Raw genomic sequence first — 8,965 nt, 5'->3', positions numbered from 1 at the left:
CATAATGTTGTTTCGTTAATCTATGGGTGGCTTCCTATTCCAGAGTGAATCTGGCTTCCTATTCCAGAGTGAATCTGGCGGTATCAGAAAGGATCCTCCCTCAGACCCATCCTGAAATATGAAGCTGCCGTTTTGTTTCAGATAGTGACCCATGCGTTTTGTGGCTCCAGCATTTTCTGGTTCTTCGTTATTTTCAGAATGACCATTTTTAAAATGAACCTTTCATTAAATTGGTGGTAAAACACATTAACAGACAAAGTTCTGAAAACAAATTATTCCATTGATTGTTGCCATAAGTGCAACAATTGAAAACGGTTTTAGGTTTCTTGTGTTTAAGGTGCTGAAGCATAATGGTTATGTTGCTGGACTTGTGATACAGACACATGAGTTCAAATCCCACAACAGTTGCTGGGGAACTTCAATTCAGCCAATAAAAAGCTATTCTCAATAATGGTGACCGTTAGTTGCAAAAACCCATTTGTTTCACCAACGTCCTTACCCAGTGTGGCCGATATGTGACGCCAGACCCACAGCAATGTGATGCATTCTTCACTGTCCTCTGAAATGGCTCAGAAAGCGACCTAGTTGTATGAAAAAATGTCTCGCTAGCACTGTGGGAGTACCTTGATGATGCGAGCTGCAGCAGTTCACCACAGGGCATTTCGGGATGAGCAATAAATGATGGTCTTGTCAATGACACCCACATCCCATTAACCAATTTAAAAAGAAAAAGTAAAATTGGGATTGAAAAGATGTTTAGTACTTGGAAGAAGTTTTGTGCCTTTGACCTACATCTGTTCCTAAATAAAACATTAATAACTCAAGGTTCGAAGATCCCCTCAGTTACACACACTGCATTATATTTGGTTTTGTAACAATTGTGGCAGATTGCTCCAGCTACTTTTCTTTGTACTGCACCTGAAATTGAATGTAATGCAAATGTGTTACAGTGGCACCGAGTATATTGAAGCAGAGTAGCATTGTAAGCACGCTGGTTTCAGTGCAACCTTCAAACATGTATTATGAATGTAAATTACATTTTATATTGGCTTCCTGAAGCTAGGTGTAGCATTTTGGTACTTTAGAAATTCTGTACATGGATTCTCGGTGTGTGTATGTGTGTGTTTGTATGTATGTGCGTGTGCCTTTTTTTAAAAAGGGGAGTTTTCAATAATTTATTGGTGGCTTAAACTTTAAGGATTGGGTGTTTAGTGTTGGATTTTTGCACCTTGTACACTGGTGCTGATTAAGTTTAGTGCTTCCTTTGAAAAATATTCTGTACGTTGCTAAGTGGCGGCTGCCATTCTGCAGTATTTTGCAATAAATGGTGTGTTTTTGAAATTTTAAATATGGGATGGTTAAGCAAGGGAGCGGATACAAGTTTTCAGCCCCAGAAAATAAATTAAAATGTGAAAAATGGCTTTTCTGATTGTAGAATATTGCAACAGGAGGTGAAATGCAATACTATACTTACACGGTGGCTATTAAATGAAAGCAACACATTTCTGTAAGCAACTTGATTAGATTTGAATGTGATGTAAATTTTGTACAGTAAAATTATATTTTCTATAAACTGGGTTTGTCTTTCAGGAAACTGCGATTAATTTATATGAGAATCTGTTAGTATTAACCAAGGTCTATGTTTAGTTTATGCAACCCCCAAGAGTCAGTATGCTGAATGAACTCTGTAGGTTTTTGTGCAGACAATATGGTTTTAATGCTCATAATAAAAATTTCCATTTACCAATTGTGTTGTATTTACTTGAAGCGCGAATGAGACAGGACATTGAATGCACCATGTTTGCATATTCCAGGCTGAAAGGCCGGGAGAGAAAGCCGTCATTAAGTGTCAGCTATGGTCACTTTCTCAAACCACGAGTCAGCACTTTTTGAGGGTTTACCGTAGATCGTGGCATATAAATCTATCTTTGACGCCTAAAAGAGACTTCTAAAAATGGGTGCCAACCTATATATATTGTGAGCTGTTGATATAGATGGTCAGCTTTTTGAAATGTGGGGCGAAAAAACACCAGCAATTCAATGTGACATGTTTTCACAGAATCATAGAAAAGTTATAGCACAGTAGGAGGACCCATCTTGTCCATGCCATGTTTTATTTCCAAGGATACCTTTAACCACAATCAAAACATTTTTAAAAACTGTCAAATTCATTTGTCTTTGGAGCCTGACAGCGTCCATTGAATTAATTCTGAGTCACTTGGGCTGTTGGATCACCGTTAGCATATCACTCTGGACCTAGTTTGGTGCTTTCGGTTGCCATAGGCTTTAATTTCATCCGTCAGCCATGGCACTGGTGCGATGACTGTGAATCTTGTCTGCTCACGCCTTGTGGTTTTCACTAGAACTTTAGAACCCATTGACTGAGTTTGATTTCTGGGCTTTTCATACTTCATGGGCGTTTCGTCGTGCTTCTGCAGTGGCATGATGCGTACTCGTGTCCGATGATGAATCACTGGAAACAGGTAATTTTGACATTGAGGTCTCTTGGTGGCCTTTGCACAATCTTGGTCTTCTGCCCCAATTTGTGAACCATAAAATGGCTGCACGAACTAGCTGTTGGTCTGATATTTTTTCTGGACTCTGGGGTTTGATTTGGCCCATTTTTATGTGCATGCATAATATATACGCATTCTATTTTTGGTGATGATGCAACTATGATGATTTGAGATCCTATTCCCAGACCGGGTTCTCAAGAACAGGTCACTAATTTGGTCCATGGTTCATTTCATCTTGGGCTTCTTCAGGGTGGATTCCTGCTTCTTCCATTCTCACATCAGTTTTTCACCCACTCTTGCACAGTTATTTGATGAGTTAGCAAATGTTATGACTTTTAGCTTGAAACCAGCTTTGCACCTCATTGTTTTAGGTGGAGAATCCATTTCTGTTCATCATTTGCCCATCCTGCGAATCCTCTTAGTAATGCAGCTTGTATTGCCTGCTTGGCCCTATGAGCCGACTTGTAAAGTTGAGTAAAACATGCATTTCTGAGGTGTGCAATTAAGGCCGACCCCTATTGTGAGTATAGCATTTCTTAGCAAAAAGAGACATTGGGAACGATTCAACCGGGTTGTATCTTGGTGCCTGCAGTACAGAGAAAGACCCTACTATTTAATGTTTTATTTGGCTTCAGTGAGGAAAGCTCTGTCGAAGCTGCACTTGAGCCCCCCACACCTACATCTTCCTGCATCAACTTACTTGTTCAAGGGAGTGAATCCTGGTGATATTTCTCTCTTTCTCCCCCCCCCCTTCCAAACATCAACCCAAACTGGTCATCGCCACAATGAAAGTGATTTGCTCTTGGTTTTGGATCACAGCACAGCTTGCTACCTGCGCAAAGGTTAAAGGGAAGTTACCACACTTATTTTTAAACAGCAAAACTGAAGTATATTTAAACAAGGACAAAATGACATCTTTCCTATATATCATTCATCCCATGGGACCCATGGAATATAAGCTTGCCCTTTAGTGGGTGGAGGACCGCCTACCTGGGGCTCCTAAGAATCCAGAATAAAGGCCGGCCCACACAGGGACCGGCATGTTGGTTGTCCCAACGGGACTGCACTGTGTAAATAGTTCACTGCCATAGATAGATGTTTTGTGACCCTGATTAAACCAATGTTCACCTTGCCATTCGGCTTCCTGGATCTTAATACTGGCGACGAGAATGGGATTGTGTTGGAGAAAACAGGGCCTGTATCTTACAAGGTCATGATTGATCTCACCATGCAACTCGTGGTATATGAGTTTCCCTAACATTCACCTTGGTGCTCGGCTTCCTGGGTCTTAATAACATATTACACCACAGTTAAAGAAACGGTTGACAAACCTGGCATTACAGTCAGATGTTTGACTGAAAAATTCAGCAGTTTAATTGTTCTTCTCCAAAAGAAAATTTGCAGCTGGTTTTGAAAACAAATACCCTTCCTTAGTTGGGAAGGGGGAGAGGATTCTTAAAGGGGTACTATCTTTTTTTTGTTAGAGTGAGAGCAAATCACAATGATACATCGCATATTGAGACAATTCAACCCATTGCGTTCCTGTCAGAAACGTGCTGCCTACTTTCGTGTTGCTGTGAGTGGACTGGTGGAAATATGTTTCACCACCTGAAAGTGTTGCCTCTTCAGCTGCCAACCTTCAGTCAACCAGAGGACAACCTCAGATGTGGAAAGAGAAGCATAAAGTGCTATGATGCAGTTTCATTGCAAGCAACTTTACAAAGGGAAAATGGTCGTCAAGAGATCAAACACACTATTATCTAAAGAATTACTGGACTGATCTTTTCTGGAAAAAATAACACTGCGTTAACATGCAAATTATTCATATGCAAATTGGCCAGAAAATTCAGGAGATTTTCCCATAGATGACAGGTTCACGCTCTCAGTAACATCACTTACTTCCACCTCCATAAACACTCTGACTTTGCCACAGCACAGATTTGTTAAGGGAAAATCGTATTCAACTAATCAGCTGAGGTTTTTTGAAGAGGTAGCAGACAGGGTTAATGAGGTCAAAGTTGTTGATGTGGACATGGACTTCTAAAAGGCATTTGATATAGTGTCACACAACAGACTTAGTGACAATGTTCTAGCTGATTGAATAAAAGGGACAAGAGCAACATGGATACAAAATTGGCTGAGTGGCAGGAAATAGGCAGTCACGGTTGATGGATTTTTATCAGGCTGGAGGAAGGTTCAAAGTGGAGTCTCCCAGGGAGCAATGTTGGGAACTTGCTCTTCCTGATATGTATTAATCACCTGGACCTTAGTATCTAGGGCACAATTTTGAAATTTGCAGATGATACAAAACCTGGAAGCATTGTGAACTATGAGGAGGATCGCTTGGAACTTCAAAAGGATATAGACAAGTTGGAGGAATGGGCAGACAGGTGGCAGATGAAGCTCAATGCAGAGAAATGTGAAATTATTTGTTTTGGTAAAGAGAGACAGCACAAAACAAAAATGTTCGGATGTAAATTGGGGGTGCAGGAGCAGAGGCACCTGGGTGTACATGTGCATAAGTCATTGAAGGCAGCAGGATAGGTTGAGAGAGACGTTAATAAAGTATTCAGTACCTTAGACTTTATTAATAGTGGCATAGAGTACAAGAGTAAGGAAGTTATGTTAAACTTGCATAAGGCACAAGTTCAGCCTCAGCTGGAGTCTAGTTCTGGGTGCCGAATTTTAGGACAGATGTAAAGCTTTTGAAAGGTACAGAAAATATTCGTGAAAATGGTTCCCGGGGTGAAGAACTTATTAGGAAGAATTGGAGGCTTTGGGATTGTTTCCTTGGAGAGAAAAGGGCTGAGGTGAGATTTGATAGAGGTATTCAAAATCATGAGTGGTTTGGACAATAGAGCAGGAGAAACTGTTCCCCATTCGTGATGGAGCGGGAACGAGAGGGCAACATATTTAAAGTTATTGACAACATGAGAAAAACCTTTTCACACAACAAGTGTTTGAAGTCTGGAACACACTATCTGAGAGTGTAGTGGAGCAGGTTCAATTGAGGCTCTCAAAGTGAATTAGACTATTATCCGAAAAGGAAGACTGCAGGAACTGAAGGCAGAGTTACTAAGTTTGCAGATGATACAAAGATCTGTAGAGGAACAGGTAGTATTAAGAAAACGGGGGCTGCAGCAGGACTTGGACAGGCTAGGAGAGTGGGCAATGAAGTGGCAGATGGAATACAATGTGGAAAAATGTGAGGTTATGCACTTGGAAGAAGGAATGGAGGCATAGACTATTTTCTAAATGGGGAAATGCTTAGGAAATCAGAAGCACAAAGGGACTTAGGAGTCCTTGTTCAAGATTCTCTTAAGATTAACGTGCAAGTTCAGTCGGCAGTTAGGAAGGCAAATGCAATGTTAGCATTCGTGTCGAGAGGGCTAGAATACAAGACCAGGGATGTACTTCTGAGGTTGTATAAGGCTTTAGTCAGACCCCATTTGGAGTATTACGAGCAGCTTTGGGCACCGTATCTAAGGAAGGATGTGCTGGCCTTGGAAAGAGTCCAGAGGAGGTTCGCAAGAATGATCCCTGAAATGAAGAGCTTGTCATATGAGGAACGGTTGAGGACTCTGGGTCTGTACTTGTTGGAGTTTAGAAGGATGAGGGGTGTCTTATTGAAATATACAGGATACTGAGAGGCCTGGATAGAGTGGATGTGGAGAGAATGTTTTAAGTTGGGGCAGCACGGTGGCGCAGTGGGTTCGCCTTATTGCTTCACGGCGCCGAGGTTCCAGGTTCGATCCCGGCACTGGGTCACTGTCTGTGTGGAATTTGTACATTCTCCCCGTGGTTGCATGGGTTTTGCCCCCACAAGCCAAAGATGTGGATTGGCCACGCTAAATTGCTCCTTAATTGGAAAAAATGAAATGAAATGAATGAAAATTGCTTATTGTCATGAGTAGGCTTCAATGAAGTTACTGTGAAAAGCCCCTAGTCGCCACATTCCGGCGCCTTTTCGGGGAGGCTGGTACGGGAATTGAACCGTGCTGCTGGCCTGCCTGGGTCTGCTTTAAAAGCCAGCGATTTAGCCCAGTTTGCTAAACTTGGGTATTCTAAATTTGTTTAAAAAGAGAACGTTTCAAGTTGCAGGAAAACTAGAACCAGATAACACAATCTCAGACTAAAGGGCCGATCCTTTAAAACAGAGATGAGGAGGAATTTCTTCAGCCAGAGGGTGGTGAATTTATGGAACACTTTGCCGCAGAAGGCTGTGGGGACCAATTCACTGAATGTCTTTAAGGCAGAGATAGTTAGGTTCTTGATCAATAAGGGGATCAGGGGTTATGGGGAGAAGGCAGGAGAATGGGAATAAGAAAAATATCAGCCAAGATTGAATGGCGGAGGAGACTAGATGGGCCGAGTGGCCTAATTCTGCTCCTATATCTTATGGGTTACAGGCAGAAGGAAGGGGAATAGTTTGGTGAATTGCTCACTTGGAGAGCTGGTGCAGACACAATGGGCTGAACAACCTTCTCCTGTCCAGTAGGGGTTCTTTCCCGGCTTAGTTGCTGCTGAAACCCTCATTCATGCCTTTTGTTACCTCTGGACTCTACTGTCCCAATGCACTCCTAACTGGTGTCTCATGTCCTATCTTCCATAAACCTTCTGTCATTCAAAACTCTGCTGCTCATGTCTTAACTCACCCATCACCCCCATGCTCGTTGACTGACATTAACTCACGGTTTCCAAGCAATGTTTTGATTTTAAAATTCTCATCTTCATTTCTAAATCCCTCCATTACTATGTCCCTTGCTATTTCTGTAATCTTCTCCAACTCCACAAACCTCAAATATCTGCGCTCATCTATGGTAACACTGGCCTCTTGGCACAATTTTTATGTTGGCTATGTTCCCAGTTGCCTTGGCCCACAACCTCTAGAACATTCTCCCTCCACCATTCCACCTCTCCCTCCCAAAACCTATTTCTTTGACCTTTTGATCAGCTGACCTCGTATCTCCATGCGTGGTTCAGTGTCATATTCTTAATAATAGTCTTTATTGTCACAAATGGGCTTACATGGTGTTCGGGGAGCCCAGCGAATCACACCCACATGTTTTGGGCGTGTCCAGCGAAGGAGGGCTTTTGGAAGGGGGTGGCGGGGACTTTGTCAAAGGTGGTTGGCTCCAGGGTGGAACCGGGCTGGGGGCTCTTAATTTTTGGGGTAGCATCGGAGCCGGGAGTGCAGGAGGCGAAAGAGGCCGGTATTTTGGCCTTGGCGTCCCTGGTAGCCTGGTGCAGGATTCTTTTGCAGTGGAGGGATGCGAGGCCCCCGAGCCCGGAATCGTGGATCAGTGACATGGCTGGGTTCATTAAACTGGAGAGGGTCAAGTTTGCCCTGAGGGAGTCGGTGCAGGGGTTCTTCCGGCGGTGGCAGCCTTTTCTTGATTTCCTGGCGGAGCGTTAGAGGGTGGTTAACTTCAGCAGCAACCCGGGGGGGGGGGGGGGGCGGGTTACGGGTTTGTTACAGGGGTTTCGTTCTATGCCTATTTCTTTTTCTTGTTAATTTATTGTTTTGTATTTGGAGGGGGGGGGGGGTTACTGTTTCTCTTTGTTGTGATAAAATCTGTTGTTGAAAATTTGAATAAAAATTATTTTTTTTAAAAACCAAATGGGCTGACATTAACACTACAATGAAATTACTGTGAATATCCCCTCGTCGCCACATTCTGGCGCCTGTTCAGGTACACGGAGAGAGAATTCAGAATGTCCAATCCACCTAACCTGCACGTCTTTCCGGACTTGTGGGAGGAAACTGGAGCACCCGGAGGAAACCCACACGGGGAGAACGTGAAGCCTCCTCACAGACAGTGAGTGACCTAAGAGGGGAATCGAACCTGTGACCCTGGCACTGTGATGCCACAGTGCTAACCACTGTGCTACCATGCTGTTTAGGAATATTCCCGTAAAGCGCCTTGGGCATTTTATTACATTGGAGGCTTTCTCTAAACATACATTGATGTTGTTGGGATGATGAGATACATCTTGTGAATTGCGAATCTCCACAACTTGCTGCTCACTGAACAACATTGCTGTTTGCAACACTTAACTATCACCTTGCCCTCAGCTTCCCTATTATCTAAGAAATAAATACCTTTTTAACAAGATAATATTATTAGTGCTTAATAATTGGGAGGCACGGTGGCTCAGTGGTAAGAACTGCTGCCTCAGGGTGCTGAGGTCCCGGGTTCGATCCTGGTCTCAGGTCACTGTCCATCCGGAGTTTGTACATTCTCCCCGCGTTTGCGTTGGTTTCACGCCCACAACCTAAAGATGTGCCGGCTAGGTGGATTGAACATGCTAAATTGCCCCTTAATTGGAAAAATGAATTGCGTACTCTAAAGTTTTAAACATAGAACTGCTGTCTCACAGTGCCAGGGACCTGGGATCAATTCTAGCCTTGGGTGACTGTCTGTGTGGAGTTTGCACTTTCTCTCTGT

This window comes from Scyliorhinus canicula, chromosome 12 (assembly GCF_902713615.1).
Source record: "Scyliorhinus canicula chromosome 12, sScyCan1.1, whole genome shotgun sequence".
In the NCBI taxonomy this organism is placed as follows: domain Eukaryota; kingdom Metazoa; phylum Chordata; class Chondrichthyes; order Carcharhiniformes; family Scyliorhinidae; genus Scyliorhinus; species Scyliorhinus canicula.
This window is presented reverse-complemented; position numbering follows the sequence as displayed.